Below are 17521 nucleotides of genomic sequence, written 5' to 3'. Positions count from 1 at the left end.
ATCAGCTTCCGGGAGCTTGGTTTTAGTCTCTGGATGATGTCTGTTGGTGGGATTAAACAGTGCCGGGATCAGTCCCTGGGTGTGACCATCTAGCTACTGGAAAATGGGAATTCTGGGAGGAAGAGGCCCAGTCCTGATCCGAGTAGGCTTGGAGGTCTTGGCCCCGGGTCCCACACACCTCGGTTCCTCTGCCAATTCCTTCATGCATGAGGCTCGTCTGAATGTGTGGTCTTGAGCAAGTCTGTGGCTAAGTCTCTGGAGGTCTTTGACCATGGAAGCTCTGGGTTCCTCTATATATTTTTATATATTTATATTCATATATTTATATTTATACATAAATATAAATATATTTATATTGCTATAAATATTAAAAAGATGCAATATAAAAGCATCTTTTGTTAATGGTGAAATCAAAATCTATGGCCTTTTAGAAACTCTTTGATTGCTTCTTTTTTTCACTTTGGGATAAAAATTCCTTTTCTGTGTGTGTGGAGAAATTCTTATATATATTGTGTGTGTGAGAGAGAGAGACAGAAAGAGAAAAGAAGAAGCAATAAAAGGAAAGAAAGAAGGAAAAATAGGAAGGAAGGAAGGAAGGAAGGAAGGAAGGAAGGAAGGAAGGAAGGAAGGAAGGAAGGAAGGAAGGAAGGAAGGAAGGAAGGAAGGAAGGAAGAGAGAGAGAGGGAGGGAGGGAGGAAGAAAAAGTGGAGGGAGAGAGAGGTAGAAAAAGTGGTCTGAATGATCACTTTCTTAGGGGCTGGAGAGAGTGTGCAGGCAGTAGGCACTTACATTAAACAGAGTCTACCTGGGTTCAGTCCCTCTCATCTCATATGTTGCCATAAGAAATGCCAGTAAGTCTTGATTGCAGAACCAAGAGTAACCCCTGCACATCCTCAGGTGGACTTCCAAACTGGAAAAAAAAAGAAAAATCAATCATTTTCTTAAAATGCTATTTTGAGGCTGAATGATATGACAGCAGGTGGGGTGCTTACCTTGCACGGGGGCCCACCTGGGTGCAAGAATGATCCCTGAGTGCAGAGCAGAAATAAACCCTGAGCACCGCAGGGTGTAGCACAAATACAACACCCCCCTAATAAAAGTGTTATTTTTTCATAGGATTTTGAATTCTTCATTTATAGCTCAAATCTTGGTTTCGCTTCTATAAAATTCACATTTTTACATCTTTAGATTTACTTCTTTGTTGTCTTTCTTTACAAACTTCATGATGAGAAAAAACAGAAAACTTTGAGTTACTAACCCAAGGGTACTATGGGAGAAGGCTGAGGGAAGCTGGAAGAGCTCTGACTGTTGACAAGTCAAGCCAGGAGCTGTATCTCACAGACTGGGGAAGCAGGTTGCACCCTGGTGCTCCTGTCAGGGTGGTGGAGCCTTCACCCACACATGACATGAAGGAGACTCAAAGAGGAGCTCTGATTTGAGACTACTAAGCACTCTATTCACTATTTCTGGTTTCAATAACAGCACTGTAGCACTTTAGCACTATCGTCCTGTTCATCGATTTGCTCGAGCGGGCACCAGCAACATCTCCATTGTGAGACTTGTTGTTACTGTTTTTGTCATAGCGAATACGCCACAGGTAGCTTGCCAGGCTCTGCAGTGCTTGCGGGATACTCTCCATAGTTTGCTGGGCTCTCCAAGAGGGGCAGAGAAATCGAACCCGGGTCGGCCACATGCAAGGCAAATGCCCTACCGACTGTGCTATAGTTCCAGTCCTAGATTATTATTTTTCTAGGTCACTGACTCAAGAAAATGGTCCATCTGAGAGATCCGGATGAACCTAGGAGCAACCTACCTGATCCTTAGCAAGTCCCAACTGCTCTCCCCCACTATGACAGCTCCGCACAAATAAGCAGATTAGTCGCTGGGAACGGCCGAGATCTAACGGTGCAGACCTAACCTAAACAATTGCACCTGGGTACTGAGAAGGTCCCTTTATTTTTTCTTATTTTTTTAGGCTTTGGTGGGCCACTCTCAGTGATGCTCAGGGCTTAGTTCTGTGCGTGCATTCAGGAATCACTCGAAGGACCAGAGTTGATGCAAAGGCCCTTGCCCCTTAGCTGCCTGAGAAGGTTCATTTAAATCCCTGCCTCCTGGCTGTGGGAAACAGCACCAGGGCTGGAGTAAATAGAAGTTGAGAAAGTGGACGTCTTTGCCTTGTACCTGATCTCAGAGTAAATTCTTTTAGTTTTTCATCATTAAGGACGATACAGTCTGTGGGCTTGTTATAGGTAGATGCTTCTATCTTGAGAAAAGTTTTTTCCACCCTTATTTTTTTTCAGTGGCTTTTATAATGAATAGATGTTGGACATTGTCAAAAACTTTCTCTGCATTGATTCACATAATAATATGATTTTATCTTTTCTTATACTAATGTAGTATATTATGTCCATTGATTTGCATATGTTGAACCATACTTAAACATGGCACAACCCCCATTTAAGGTATATAATTTTTATTATATGTCATTGAATTTTGTTGGTTAAGTTTTTGTTAAAGATTTTTTCATTGATGTACATTAGGAATAATGCTTTGAAATTTTCTGTTCTAGAAGTGTCTCTTGTTATTAGTACAATCTTAGCTTCAAAGAGCGTGTTATAAAGAATTATTGTGTCTTCAGTATTTTGTAAGAGCTTGAAGAGTAAAGGCAGAACATATTCTCTGAAGCTTTGATAGTACTCACTGGTGGACCATTCTGGATCAGGACTTTTGTTCTAGGGAAGAATCTTAATTACTGCTTCAATTTCCTTACTAGTTATTGGCCTGTTTAGGCTTTCTACTTCATACTTGTTTAGCTTTGGGAGATTACATCACTCTAAAACTCCATCCATTTCTTCTTGGTTCTCCAGCTTATGACCATACTGTTGTTCATAGTAACCTTTTAATATATTTTGAATTTCTAAATAATCTGCTGTAATTTCTTTCCTTTTTTCTCCAATCCTATTTTTTGAACATTTTTCTCTTTCATTATGAGTCTAACTAAAGACTTACATTTTACTTTTTATAAAAAGCAAGCTTTGGACTTCATTGATTCTTTGAATTGCTATTTTGATTTCGAGGCTCATGATTTCTACTATAGTTTCTACTATTTCTTTCCTTCTAGTAATTTGGGGTTCATTTGCTATTCTTCTTCAGATTTTTGCATTATTTGTTTATGTTGTTTATTTCAGCTTTTTTTCTTAATGTAGGCCCCCATTCTATGAATCCCCCTCCCAATTTGTACATCTTTTCCAGTATCCCATCTATTTTGATAGCTTGTAACTTCATTCTTATTAGTTTAAAGGAAACTTTTTATTTCTCCCTTGACTTCCTCTTTTTCCCTTCTTTATTTGGTTAACTCCTACTTTCATGGCATTGTCTAAAAGGTACTTTGTACTATTTCTATATTTGGAAATCTTAGACTGAGTTAATCCCTAGTACATGATTTATCCTGGACAATGTCTCTTGTGCACTAAAAAAGAATATGTATTCTTCTTTGGGGCAATAGAGAGCCCTGTATCACTGTATCACTATCATCCTGTTGCTCATACATTTGCTAGAGAGGGTGCCAGTAACTTGTCCATTCGTTTCTGTTGCGTTAGGGAAATGAGGCTCATTATTGTTACTGTTTTTGGCATATCGAATACGTCATGGGTAGCTTGCCAGGCTCTGCCATGCGAGATTCTCCGTTGCTCTCTTCCAGGAAGGAGCTTTGTTTTATAGTCTCTGGATCTTGGCCATTGACGAGATTACATGGCACTGGGGAGCAGTTGGTGGGTGTGACTGCCAAGCTACTGGAAAACTGGGGATCTGGGTGGAAGAGGCCTTGTCCTGATCCGAGCAGGCTTGACGATCTCAGCCTCGGGTCCCACATATCTGGGTTTCTTTGATGGTTCTTTCATATGTGAGGCTCGTGCCAGGGTGTGGAGAGTGGCCCTGAACATGACTGTGGTTGGGTTCTGGAGGTTTTAGGCTGCTGGGGCTCTGCTTGGGGCAGTGAAGGAAACTCAACCCAGCCCCCTCCATGGGAGCCCCAGTGAAGACAGCCTGGCGTGGGGGCAGAAGATTCTGTTCAAAAATTCCAAGGCTCTTGTCTCTTTACTGATATTCTGTCTGATTTGTTTAGTGTCATAAAGTAAAGTTTTAAAGTCTCCCACTATACATGTTTCTGTCAATGAGTTACTTTTGGTTTGTGAGCAACTTTGCTGACTTAATTTTGTGCATAAATTTTGATCACAGTATTAGATATATTGTTCCCTGAACTAGTATGTAGTGTTCATCCCTATCTAGAAATACTTTCTCATATGGAATGCTATTAGGTCTGATACAAATATGTCTGCCCCAGCTAATTTTTCTACCATTGGCTTATATCATCCCCTGACTCTGAATCTGTGTTTGTCATTTAAGTTTAGGTGCGTTTCTTGTAGAAAATACGTGGATGAAATTTTGTTCTTGATCCATCCAGCTATTCCATGACTTTTTTTATGAAGCCTATTTCCAGAGACTGGGGAATGGAGTCTATTGACATTGAAAAAGATTCTTTATAAAAAAGGGATGTTTCCAGGCCAGAGCTATAGTACAGCAGGGAGGGCATTTACTTTGAACATAGTCGACATGGGTTCAATCCCTAGCATCCCATATAGTCCCCCAACACTGTGACGAGTAATTGCTGAGTGCAGAGCCAGGAGTAAACTCTGACAATTATGAGGTGTGATCCAAAAAGGCAAAAAAAATAAATTAAGTAATGTTTGCATTTTTGTATTTGAGGAATTAAGTTGTTTTTAATAGGCACCCTTTTAGTAATTCTTTTATGACTCGTTTATTTGTGGCAAATACTGCCAGTTCTTTTTTGTTTTAAATGGTTCTTTTTAAAGACTTGTTATTTTTTAATGAATCACCATGAGGTACAATTACAGACTTACAAACTTTAGTGCTTACGATTTAGTCATACAAAAATCGAGTACCTATCCCTCCACTAGAGCCTGTTCTCCACTGCCAATGTTCGCAAAACCCTCCCATTGCCCCATCTACCCCTCACCCTCAGCCTCCACCTCTGTGGCAGGAGCATTTCCTTTTACTCTCTCTCTTTTAGGGTGTTGTGGTCTGCAATAGAAGTATTGAATGGCCATCATGTTCGGTCTTTAGTCTACTATCCGCAAGCATCTCCCATTCCGAGCGGGCATTCCAAACACCTTTTACTTGGTGGTCCCTTCTCTATCTGAGCTGCCTTTCCCCCCAGCATGTGAGGTCAGATTCCAAGCTGTGGAGCAAACCTCCCGGTACTTAGCTCTACTATTCTTGGGTGTTAGTCTCCCATTCTGTTTCTTTATATTCCACAGATGAGTGCAATCTTTCTATGTCTGTCCCTCTTTCTGACTCATTTCACTTAACATGATACTTTCCATATTGATCCACTTATATGAAAATTTCATGATTCATCTTTTCCATAGTGTAGATGTACCAAAGTTTCTTTAATCAGTCATATTTCTTCGGCACCTGGTTTTTTCCCAGATTTTGGCTATTGGAAACAGTGCAGCAATGAACATACAAGTGCAGATATCATTTCCACTATACTTTTTTGCCTCTCCAGGATATATTCCCAGAATTTGTATTGCAGGGTCAAATGGGAGGTCTATTTCTAATTTTTTGAGAAATGTTCATACTGATTTCCAAAAGGGCTGAACCAGTTGGCATTCCTACCAGCAGTGAAGGAGAGTCCTTTTCTCCCCACGTCTGCGCCAACACCAGTTGCTTTTGTTCTTTTTGATGTGAGCCAGTCTCTGTGGTGTGAGATGATACCTCATTGTTGTTTTGAACCTGCATCTCCCTGATGATTAGTGATGTAGAGCTTTTTTTCATGTGCCTTTTGCCATTTGGATTTCTACTTCAAGAAAGTTTCTGTTCATTTCATCGCCTATTTTCTGATGGGGTTGGATGTTTTCTTTTTGTAGAGTTCAACCAGTGCCTTGCATATTCTTCATATCAACCCCTTATCAGATGAATAATGGGTGAATATTCTTTCCCATTTCTGTAGATTGTTTTTGTATTCTGGTCACAGTTTCCTTTGAGATGAGCTTCGTAGTTTAAGATAGTCCCATTTGTTTATCTCTGTTTCCACTTGCGTGGTCAGTGGAGTGTTATCTTTGAAGATACCTTTAGCTTCAATGTCGTGGAGGGTTTTGCTGACCTTGTCTTCAATGTACTTTATGGATTCCTGTCTGATGTTGAGGTCTTTATCACATTCTGATCTGATTTTTGTACATGGTGTTAGCTAGAGGTCTTTGTCCATTTTTTTGCGTATAGGTGTCCAGTTTTGACAGCACCATTTATTTGTTAAAGAACATTTCCTTGCTCCAACTTACATTTATTGCTCCCTTATTAAAGATTAGATGATCATTTATTTGAGGGTGTGTGTAAGGACATTCAACCCTGTTCCATTGGTCTGCAGCTTTGCCTTTGCTCCAGTACCATGCTGTTTTAATTATTACCACTTTGTAGTAGAGTATGAGGTTGGGGAAGGTGATGCCTCCCATCTTATTCTCCAGTATTGCTTTAGTGATTCCTGGGGTTTTGTTGTTCCATATCAATTTCAGGAGTGTTTGTTCCAATTATTTGAGGTATTTCATGGGTATACTTATATAGATCACATTGAATCTTTATAATTCTTGGAGGAGTATTGCCATTTTGACAATGTTAATTCTCCCAATCCATGAGCAGGGGATATGTTTCCATTTCCTTGTATCCTCTTTTATTTTGTGAAGTAACGTTTTGTAGTTTTCTTTGTACAGGTACTTTACCTCCTTAGTTAAGCTGATTCTGAGGTACTTGATTTTCTGATGCATGATTGTGAATGGTATTGCTTTTTTCATGTCACTTTCTTTTCTCTCATTATTTGTGTATAGGAAAGCCATGGACTTTTTGGTATTGATTTTATAGCCTGCAACTTTACTATCCAAGTCTATTTTTTTTAGGAGTTTCTTGTTAGAGGCTTTAAGGTTCTACAAATATAGTATCATATCATCTGCAAATAGTGAGAGCTTTATTTTTTCCTTTCCTACCTGGATTATGCCCTCGATGTCTTTTTCTTGCTTAACCACTATTGCAAATACTTCCAGTACTATGTTGAACAGAAATGGTGAGAATGGGCATCCTTGTCTCATCCCTGATCTTAAAGGAAAGGCTGTTAGTTTCCCCCATTAAGGATAATGATTGCAACCAGCTTGTGGTTAATGACTTTTACTATATTGAGGAAAGTTCTTTCAATACCAATTTTGGTGAGAGTTTTCATCATAAAAGGGTACTGGATCTTGTCAAATTCTTTCTCTTCACCTGTCGATATGATCATATGTTTTTTATCTTTTATTTTGTTGATATGATGGATTATGTTGATTGAATGTTAAACCATCCTTGCATCCCCGGGATGAATTCCACTTGGTCGTGGTGTATGATCTTTTTGATAAACTGTTGAGTTCTATTTGCTAATATTTTGTTGAGGATCTTCGCATGTTTTCATCAGAGATATCGCCCTGTAGTTTTTTTTGTGGTGTCTTTGTTTGCTTTTGGCATTAGGGAGATATGTGTGTCATAAAACTGGGAGAGTTTCTGTTTCTTCAATTTACTTGAAAAGCTTGAAAGAAACTGGAAATAGGTCTTCTTTAAATGTTTGGAAAAATTCTCTAGTGAATCCATTGGGACCTGGCTTTTGTTTTGGGGAAGATTTTTGATTATAGTTTCAATTTACTTTATATTAATAGATCTATTCAGGTATTCCAGATCTTCTTGGTTCAGCCTTGGGAGATTATAGGAATCCAAGAAATTATCCATTTCTTCTAGGTTCTTTTGTTTCCTGGCGTACAAACTATCATAGTAGTCTCTGATGACGTTTTGAATTACTTTGGTTTCTATTGTGATGTTCACATTTTCATTTCTGATTCTGTTTATTAGGTTTCTATCTCTCTCTTTCTTTGTGAGTCTTGCTAGTGGCTTATCAATCTTGTTTATTTTCTTGAAGAGCCAGCTCTTGGTTTCATTGATCTTTCTGATTGTTTTTTGGATTTCCATGTTGTTGATTTCTGCTCTAAGTTTTATTATTTCTTTCTTTCTGCTTGGTTTTGGCTTCTTTTGTTGTTTTTTCTAAGATCTTGAGCTGTGTAGTCAAGTTATTTATGTGGGTCCTTCCTTCTTGAGAAATGCTTGCAGAGCTATACATTTTTCCCCTTAACACAGCTTTAGCTGCATCCGATAGGTGCTGGTAGCACTTGTCTTCATTTTCTTTTGTTTCCAGGTACCTTTTGATTTCTTTCCTGGTTTCCTTCCTGACACACTCATTGTTCAACATTGAGTTGTTTAATTTTCAGGTGTTTAAGTTGGTTCTCTGCATCTGTGCATGATTAAATTCTATCTTCATTGCAATGTAGTCTGAAAAGATAGTTGATACAAAGTCTATCTTCCTAATTCTGTTGAGCTATGTTTTGTGGCCCAGCACATGTTCTATTCTGCAAAATGTTCCATGTACACTGGCAAAGAATGTGTACTCTTTTTATGAATGGATATAAAATCCTGTGTGGATCTATTTACCCTCTCTCTTCTATTTCTTCCTTCAAAGCCAGTGTTTCCTTGCTAAATTTTAATCTTATCGATCTATCCAGAGCTGATAAGGCAGTGTGGAAGTCTCCAACTACTATTGTTTTGCTAGCAATGTCATCCTTAAAATCTGTTAGCAGTTATTTTAAGTATTTAGCTGGTCCCTCATGGGGTGTGTATATGTTTAGGTGTGTGATTTCTTCCTGCTGTGCATATCCATTCATTAATTTAAAAATCACCTTTGCTGCCCCATCTAATATTTTTCAACCTGAAATCTATGTTGTCGGATACTAGTAAGGCCACCCTGGCTTTTTTGAGGAAGTTGTTTGCTTGCAGGATTGTTTTCTATCCTTTGACTTTGAGTCTGTTTTGCTCTGACTATTTTGATGTGTTTCATGTATGCAGAAGAATAGTGGGTTCAATTTCTTATTCTGTTTTGCCACTCTGTGTCTCATACTTAGTGAATTTAGACCACTGACATTGAGAGAGATTATTGTCATGGAGTTGTTGTGCCATATTTCTGTAGGGGGTTGTTGTGCTTTTAGGGGTTTTTCTTATCTTACAGTAGCCCCTTTAGTCCTTCCCTTAGGTTTGGTTTTGAGTCTATAAAGTTCCTGAGCTGTTGTTTATCCATATAATAGTGTATTGTTCCTTAGAGATTGAGTGAGAGTTTAGCTGGATTAAGTACTGTTGGGGTCTCAGCAGCCAGTCTGAGACCCTGGCCAAATCCCCTGCCCTTAGAAACAGAAACAGGCTCTCTTCAAACAGGGCCCCAAGACCCTGTGCCAGCACTCCACCCAGAAGGGCTCCCTGGTCGAGGAGATAGTGGGATGAAACTTGTAAGTCACCGCTTGTCTGAGCTAAGCATACCTGGCCTTGGAAAGAGGGAACATAAATCATCAATTAACATCTGTAAAGGGCCCAGCAAAATGTTTACTTCAGAGCTGATAACCAGCTGTCCACTCCACCCACTCCTCCCTAAAATTTCTTCTTTAAATATTGGTGTTTGAGCTTAATAAAACGAGAGTTGTGCTGACCTCCAACTCTCCCCTCTCTGCGTGGTTCTTTCTCGGTGTTGGCGGCGTGGGTGACCGCGGTGCACAGTGGGGCAGGGCAGAGGCTTCTCCCTCTCCCACTCCCTCTCCTATAGGGAGTAAGTCCGGTGGCTGGGGGATCTTACCCCAGTTTGTCAGGATTGACTGGCCAGGATCCTGACATCTGGCGCCACGAACAGGGACGGTGTGGACGTGGACAGCAAGGACATCGCTGGAATAAGGTATGATCCCCTGACCACCCCGAATCCATGCAGTAAAATAGGCGACTGCATTGGAGATGCCAGGCTGGTAATTCAGGCAGAGGGAATGAACTGGAGCTAAAGCTCTGCCCCCTAATAGTAAGGTAGACTATTAGAAGAGTCCTCCTCGGGACAGGACTGTTTCGGTCAATTCCTACTTTATTTTCGCTTCTCCCCCCGCCTATGGGGTGCCTAGCAACTGTTTCCTATATCTGTATTTCGCCACATGACGTTGTCATTCTTATCATCTTTTTCTTGGCATATCTTCTGATCGCTGCTGTGTGTATTTTCGAACGTTGCTTTCGTTAGGCCAGCAGCAACCGCCTTTTGCCCAGCAGGCACGGGTCGAGCACTTAAATGCCATCAGGGCGCTCGCTGCTAGAAGACACCCGTGATAGGATAAGGGGGTCACAGCCTCGGGTCCCAGATAAACTCGAGTCCCCCGCAGAAGAAAAACTGTGCAACGGGCAGGAACTCGTAAATAAGCATTCCATCCGTCACCATTTATTGCGGGCGCTGCTGAGTCTCTCCTCTATTTTCTTTCCTCTACCTCGGTGGTCTCCTAGTGGGACCATCATCTATCCTGACCTTCTTGACCCTACTAGATTCCCTAACATCATGGGCAACTCCATTCAGAAGGTGCATCACCCGGCTCTGAAAGCTCTACCTTATCTGCTAAAGAGCCGGGGGCTAGAGTTCTCTGAAGATAGGGCAGCTAAGATCTGGGACGCTATTCTTGAGGTGGCTCCGTGGGTTCCCACTGGAGACCTCTTCTCCTGGGACACATGGGATCAGGTAGAAAAGCTTGCCAGAGAGCATACTGAAAAAACAGGCAAAAGTCCCCCACCAGGCTTGCATGCAACAATAGCAGCTTTGAAAGCATGCTTCCGAGAGGAAAGAGAATGGGTCGCTCCAGACACTAAACAAACAGCTGCTGCAGGACTGTCCCTTACTGATAAGGATGTAGAGGATGAGATAGCGGAAGAAATTTTTGGGGGAGAAAGACCTGAGCCTGCTCGCCCCACTGCTCCTCCTGCCCCTCCAGTAAGACACTCTACTACCTTTTTCGATCCAAGACTGGAGAAGGACTATTGGAAACCCCTCTGGGCCTTCCCCGTTAATCTCAATCCTGGGTGAGCCCGGCCGGCGGCTTGGTATCCATGGGAACCTGGGGACTTGAAGGAGCTAAAAAAGGCAGTGGCTGAGGATGGGCCCAACTCCCCATGGGCTGACACCATCCTTCAGGGGCTAGCCCATCAGCCCTGTACTACTGCCGACTGGAGAGCTCTGTGTAGAGCAGTGCTCCCCAGTACCCAGTACATAAGATGGGGTGCTTTCTTTAAGGAAGAATGTCATGCACAGGCAGACCGCAATGCTAATGCCCAACCCCCCATCCCCATAACATACGGGCAGCTGTCAGGGACAGCAGATCAGTGGAGCACAGGCCCCCAGCAGGCAGCCATCCCAGATCCTTATCAAGATCAGGTTCGCGCCTTGGCCTTATCAGCCTGGAGGAGGCTTGACGAAGGTCCCTCTGAGGCTCCTCCGGGTGGACTGCGGCAAAAGGTGGGGGAAGACCTCCCGACCTTTGTCGATAGAGTTCAAAAGAGCATTCAGCGAAAGTTTCCCCCTGGGCCGCTGAGAGATCAATTTATCAAACTATTGGTATGGGATGGCATGACTACGGAGCATAAGACCGCTTGTGCGGGTAAGAAAAACGGCTCCATAGATAATTGGATATGTGCTACCCAAGACCTAGGGTCCCCTACGCAGCAGACCCAGGTGCTAGCCGCAGCCTTACAAGATCAGAATGAGGGCCTTGCAGAAACTCTGGCAGGCGCGCTGCAAGCTCAAACTGACTCTATGACGCAGGCACTCTCTCAGGCTTTCATGTCACTAAACCAGGGACTCTCCAAAGTAGAGTGTTTTGCCTGTGGAGAAAAAGGGCACTTCCGCAGGGAATGCCCCAATAGAAGGGGATATGGGCCTCCTAGGCAGAGGACCTCTAGACAGCAACCTGCCCCTAGAACACCATGCCCAAAATGCAAACGAGGATACCACTGGGCATCACAATGCAGGGCACTTAGAGGGGAGCCTTTAAACTACCGAGGGGGCAGCCTCCAGCCCCATCACCAAAAGGGGGAAGATGAGCCCAGTATAAACTGGAGTGTGCCTGTTGTCAGGGGGATAAGACCAAAGATAACTGTGCAGCTGGATGGTAAGGAGTTCAAAGGGCAGCTTGACACAGCCGCAGACAGGACTATAATTAGAATTGAAGAAGCCCTTCCAGAATGGAATTTAAGAACAGGACCAGGGGTCAAAGGGATAGGAGGAGGACAGCTGACCCTCGAGACCACTGAAATGGTCCGATGGGTAGACCCCGATGGAAACACGGGGTACATCCGCCCACAAATTGCAAGGGGGTTGGAGACTAATCTCATAGGTCTTGACATCTTGCCTGGTGCACGGGTTACCCGATCTCCAGAGCAGCGACGCCGTCATCGTCAACACCCCCAATTCTAAAGGTCACTGCTCCCCGGGTCCCACAAATCACCTGGCTCCCAGGACCCCCAGTATGGGTAGAACAGTGGCCATTAAACTTAGAAAAACTAAAAGCTTTGAGGGAGCTCGTTAATGAACAACTGGCCCAGGGGCATCTCAGGCAGTCAACTAGCCCCTGGAACACCCCTGTGTTTGTCATCCGAAAAGCCTCAGGAAAGTGGAGAATGCTTCAGGACCTTAGGAAGGTTAATGAGCGGATGGAAATCCAAGGGACCCCGCTAAGGGGAATGCCTTGGATCCCTGCCATTGATTGTAATCTCTTCCTAATTGTTCTTGATATAAAAGACTGCTTTTTTTCCATCCCCCTTCACCCAAATGATTGTGAGAAATTCGCTTTCTCAATCCCCAGCACCAATTTTTCAGGCCCAGATGAGAGATATGAATGGACAGTACTGCCCCAAGGTATGGCAAATAGCCCATCTTTTTGCCAACAGTATGTAGCATCTTTATTGAAACCCATACAAAAAATGGCTAATGTAATTCTTTATATTTATATGGATGATGTTATATTAGGGAGCCCCAGCGAGGCGGGTGTCAACCAGGCTTATCAGAAACTCCAAGGACTTTTGAAAGAAGGAGGTTTAGACATTGCCCCTGATAAAGTTCAAAAGTTGGCACCCTTTTCTATTCTTGGCACTACCCTTTGGCTCGACCATGCCACCCCTCTAAAACCCCAGTTTGTCAGGGTTGACTGGCCAGGATCCTGACAAGTACTCTTGGTATAGCATTCATTTCATTGAGAGTTTTTACTATATCCCATCATTGTCTTCAGGCCTGGTGGGTTTCCTCTGTTAGGTCTGCTATAAATCTAAGGGGTTCTCCTTTGTATCTTATTTCCTTCTTTGATCTTACTGCTTGCAGTATTGTGTCTCTATCCGTGACATACATCATTCTAACTATGATATGTCTCCAAGTCTTTTTATTAGGGTCTCGTTTAGCTGGCCCTTTGGGCTCCTTGGATCTGGATGCCTGCATTCTCCAGCTCTGGGAACTTTTCAGCAATGATTTCTTTAATTGTGTCTTTTTCTTTTTTTTTTACTTTTTTTGGGCTTTTTAGGTCACAACCAGCAATGCTCAGAGCTGAGTCCTGGCTCTGCATTCAGGAATCACTCCTGGCGGTGCTCAGGGGACTATATAGGATGCTGGGAATCAAACCTGGGTTGGCTGCATGCAAGGCAAATGCCCTACCCGCTGTACTATCGCTCCAGCACCCTAATTGTGTCTTTTTCATTGGGGTTGCCTCCCTCTCTTTCTGGTACTCCGATGATTCTAATGTTGTTCCTATTGGAATCATCCCCTAGGTCTCTGATTAGCACTGGAGTTTTTTTGAGGTCTTTTACCATGGTTTATTATTGCCTGTAAGCTTCCTGCAGCTCATCTTCAAGCTCACTGATTCTGTCTTTGGTTGTAGTCATTCTATTGTTGAGGGTACCCACTGAGTTTTTAATTTCATCTACCAAATCTTTTATTCGTGACACTTTTGTTTGTAGCTTTCTCATTTCTGCTTTCATTTCTTCCTTATTTTCTTGGCTGTCTCTTCCACTGTTTCTTTCATGTCTTCCTTTAATATTCTGGTAATATTCTGGATGCTTGTTCCACCATTTCTTTGAGTTCATTGAATATCTTTAACCTTTCATCTCTGAATTCTTTGTCAGTGAGATCATATTTGTGTGTTACACCTGTTGTGGCTTCTGGACTCTTTTATTCATCCTCTCCTCTTGTTGGTGATTTGCGCTGTTTCTTCATGTTGTGGTTGTATAGAGGTGGGATCTTACAGTTTACTATATCTATTTCCTCTTGCTGTGAGAAAGTATTCAAAATGAAGTCGGTGGAGGGTGGCTGCCTTTTTCCCCTTCTAGCATACGTCCTTCCCCTGAGGTGTTTCTCCGTGACTTATGTGAGGTCTCTAACGAAGTTTTGGAGGATGTAATCTTTTGTTTTAGGCTTGTACAGTTTCTTGTGTCCATCAGTATTTTGTTTAAATTGGAATAAACTAGTGAACTATTGGCTTATTGTGTTTGAGATAGCTAGGATATTCTTCACGGAGTTAGGTGATAAAGATTGAAATGTGACTAGAGTGCTGGGAGTAGGGAAAATAACTGTGGCCCCTCCGAGGCCAAGCCCATTACCATGGAGGCCACATCCCCTGCTGCGGAGGTCACCCCCTCTGCTGCGCTGAGGGTGTGGTGCCAGCTGGGGGGTCACCCACCTGGCACAGGGAGCAAACCGGCAGCGGTGCTGGAGGACGGCGCACAGGCGGCCAGGATGGCAGGCAGGGAGGCTGACTGGGGCACCTTATATTGTTCTTATCCCTCCCTCAATTCAAAATGTCTATTCAAGATAGTAGATGCTAAGTTTGAATTTTTCCTTAAATATTTTGTTTAATTAAAGGATTGTGATATTAAAGTTATTGATATTTGGGTCTCAGGCATATAATACTTCAACACCAATCTGATCACTAATGTCAACTTTCCTCCACCAGTGTTCCCAGAGCACATTTTTTCACCCTCATTTACTCTATCACCTGTTGGTCAACTTGAGAGGCACACTACAAAGTTACAGTAGTTGCTGCTTATACCTCACGTTTTCAGTGTTGCAGAGTCTGTGTTTTGGATATATTACTATACCACTTATTCTATCACTAGTATATAACATATTTTCTCATCCAGTTACTCTACATACCACAGATAAGTGAGATTATCCCATGGAAAGTGAGTTTATCCTGTGGTTTCCTTTTTTCTGGCTTACTTCACTCAACAGAATATGAAATTTTTTTTTTTCCATTCAGTACTTGAATATGTTATTCCACTCTCCTGCCTTCTATGATGTCATATTGAAGGTATCTTGTAATTATTAGGTGCTTCATTTGTATTTTTTTCTTATATAGGCCTGCTTTAGTTCCTTTATCTTAGAATTTTACCATTTTGATTACATTATATTGCGTTGTGGGTTTTTTTTTAGTCTGTTTTGTTTGGTACTCTTTGTGCCTCTTAAATCTGTATGTAAGTCTCTCTAGAGTTGGTGGAAGTTCTAAGTTACTATTTCTTCCTCCTTTTCCTCTCTTTTTGGTATCCCTATATATTGGAGATCATTTATTTTCCTGTTATCTATGATGAATCTTAAATTCTATTCTATTTGTTTCCTTCTCTTCTTTTGGCACTTCTTTGTTTCTGATGGTTAGTATTATATCTTCAAAATCACTGATTCAGTTCTATGCATGCTGAATTCTGCTGCTGTGACTAGTTGCTTTATTAAAAATTATTAAAGAACTGTGATGTACAAAGCTATCGATAGTTGCACTATTTCATCATGACTCCCAACACCAACGTCCACTTCCATCCATGGGTGTTCCTATATTGCTTCCTCATCCCATCCCCTCCTGTCAACTTGACAGACACATAACAAATTTTCAGTGGTAGCAGATTAGTTCTCATGTTTTCAGTTTTATTGTTTGTGTTTGGGGTATGTGGTTATACCACTCACTCATATCGCCTGTATAACTGAAGTCCTGACATTTTTTACCCATTATTTCCTGTTCTCTCTCCCCCATCATTTCTTTCCTTCTATGCCCTCTCTAAACACCAGGGTCAAGGCTAATCTAGGTATTCCCCCTTGCTATGGTACATTTCATTATCCAATATTCTATATATCACAGATATGTGAGGTCATCTGCATTTCTCTTCCTTCTGACTTATTTCACTCGGCATGGTATCTTCCAGTTCCAATCATGCTGCAGCAAATTGCATGATTTCATCATTCCTTAAGGCTACAAGTAATTCCATTGTGTATATACACAACACCTTCATAATCCATTCACTTGTCATTAGACATTTAGGTTGATTCCATAGCTTAGCTATTGCACTTCATAATGGTAGTCATATGTCCCTTTGAGAGATTGTTGTCCATGGGATAGATGTCTAGTAAGTAGATGTCCAAACGTGAAATTGTTGGGTGATATGGCAGCTCCATTCTAAGTTTACTGAGAATGCTCCTCTTTTCCACAGGTGTTGTGCCACACAACCTAGCAGCAATAATTATTTCTTTTTCATCACATCTCCACCAGAACAGATTGTTCCTACTATTTTGATATGTGCATTCTCATTGGTGTGAGATGGTAGCTCATTGTCATATTGATTTGGATTTATCTAATGGTAAGTGATGCTGAGAAATTTTTATGTGCTTATTGTTCATCCACCTGTCTTCATCTGAGAAATGACTATTAATTTTTCTCTCCATTTTTCAGTAGGGTTTTTGAATATTTTTGTTCAGCTTTGTGAATATTTTGCATTTTCTGGATAGCAAATATTTATCTGATTCGTTGAATGGAGATATTTTCCCCATTCAGATAGCTATTTTTTACTTTTAACCCCTGTTTCTTTTGGCCATACAGAAGTTCTTTAAATTTATGTGGTCCATTTCTTATTTTTTATTGTATCACATTTGCCAGTGTTATCAAATTACTGAAGATGCCTTTAAGGTCCAAGTCTTGAAGTGTTCTGCTTATATTTTCTTCAATGTACTTTATAGTTTCTGTTCGGATCTCAATGTCTGTAATCCACTTTGGATCGACTTTTGTGTGAGGTGTAAGCTCACCTCATGAGCTTACATAAAGTTGATCATACAACTTTAATTGCTTACACAAAGCTTTCCATTTTTCCAGCAACATTTAGGTTATTTTTTACTACATTTCATGTTTTCAGATGCTTTATCAAAAAAGAACTGATTATATGAGTGTGGAGATGTCATCTGATGTTCAATTCTGACCCATTTATCAGAGGGTCTATTTTTATTCCAGTACCATGCAGTTTTGATCAATTAAACTTTATAATACAGTTCTAAATTATGTAATGAAACACCTCCCCCCCGTTTTTTAAAAAATGTTTTCCAGTATGGCTTTGGCTATTTGTGATCTCTTCTGATTACATACAAACTTTATTATTGGGGCTGGAGTGATAGCACAATGGGTAGGGCGTTTGCCTTGCACGCGGTCAACCCAAGTTCAAATCCCAGCATCCCATATAGTCCCCTGAGCACCGCCAGGAGTGATTCCTGAGTGCAGAGCCAGGAGTAACCCCTGTGCATCAC

The sequence above is a fragment of the Sorex araneus genome, chromosome X, assembly GCF_027595985.1.
Source record: "Sorex araneus isolate mSorAra2 chromosome X, mSorAra2.pri, whole genome shotgun sequence".
Classification (NCBI taxonomy): domain Eukaryota; kingdom Metazoa; phylum Chordata; class Mammalia; order Eulipotyphla; family Soricidae; genus Sorex; species Sorex araneus.
The sequence above is the reverse complement of the archived record's forward strand: the minus strand, read 5'-3'. Positions refer to the sequence as shown.